The sequence below is a fragment of the Halyomorpha halys genome, unplaced genomic scaffold (assembly GCF_000696795.3).
Source record: "Halyomorpha halys isolate HHAL.00 unplaced genomic scaffold, Hhal_1.1 Scaffold159.1, whole genome shotgun sequence".
Taxonomy (NCBI): domain Eukaryota; kingdom Metazoa; phylum Arthropoda; class Insecta; order Hemiptera; family Pentatomidae; genus Halyomorpha; species Halyomorpha halys.
Genome location: NW_027109188.1, coordinates 723,239 through 724,581, shown reverse-complemented (window position 1 = coordinate 724,581; position 1,343 = coordinate 723,239).

The following is a 1,343-nucleotide window of genomic DNA, read 5'->3' as shown; positions in this document are numbered from 1 at the left end:
TTACGAAGGAGCTGGAATAGGGACCTCTTAAATTGATTTTTAAATTTCAATTTTAATGGAGAGGCATCATTGGGTGACCTTAACCTTCATGCCTTCATGATTTTTTTTTCTCTCTCTCTCTCTACATCTCATTCGCTGGTTGTAAAAATACTTTTACAGTTGTGAATAAACTTAATAAAGTAAAAAAAAAAAAATTTATCGAACCACTCTTTAACTACAAATTTGGTAAACGTGCCTTAAACTATCTGTTCAATCGCTTACCAGAAGAATTAATAAATAAATCAACCATAAAAAGAAATATTTAACTAGGTAATTTTTTACTTCTATGATTCCCAATAACTGATTTTTATTCACAAAATGATCATATCTGCTTGTATTTTTTCTTTTTTACTCCCTATAATTTATTTATTATATTACAATTAGAATTAGCAATGTATGCGTGTGCTTAGTAATAGATATTATTAGATTCACATTTTTATCATATTCTGTATCAACTTGTTTTATTCTCATTATTATATTAATTCACTAATTGTAAATTTGCCGCATTATTATTCACTTCAAAATCCTTTAAGTTAATTCTAATTTAATTGTTTAAATAATTATCATTTTATTTTTTACTTTATTTTCATTTAAGTAGTTGTTAATTAAATTATTAGCCCTGATGAAGCCCTGCAAAGTGGGGCGAAACGTTGGAAAATAAATAGTTGTAAACTATTTTTATTTCTCTTTTGACCGCAACTCTGACCATCTTCTTATATATCAATTTTTACGGTCAACTATACATACATATATAAATTATTAGTTGTATTATTAGAGATCAATTCATATTTTACTTATCTAGTTTAAAAATTGTATAGCTTCCACAGCACCCTAATAGTCAAAATTGTAATAAATACATTTCTATAAAGTTAACCAGTGATGCGGCGAGATCTTTTGTATGTACGTAATGTGGAGAGGGATGCGCTGGGATCTTTTGAGCTCTGCTCTACCCCTCACACGTGGGGGATCCCTGAGCCCACTGATCCTCAGGTCGATTGTGTAAATATTGTATATTAGAGTGTAAATGTGACTTGAGATTATATTATTTTATCATTATGTAATTTTATTTCTTTACTTTTTCACACCTTTGGGGCTCCACTAAACCTTCGAATTCCTCTCGTATTCAATCTTTACAATCCAAAATCCTCCATGCTCCTTATTTTGTTACTAATAAAACCATCCATAAAGACCTAAATGTTCCTTATGTAACCGATCTAGCCTGAACCCGATATTATTCCTTCCATAATAAACTCCCTAACCACCCAAACCCACTCGTTTCTAACCTTGCTTCCTCTTCCATTCCC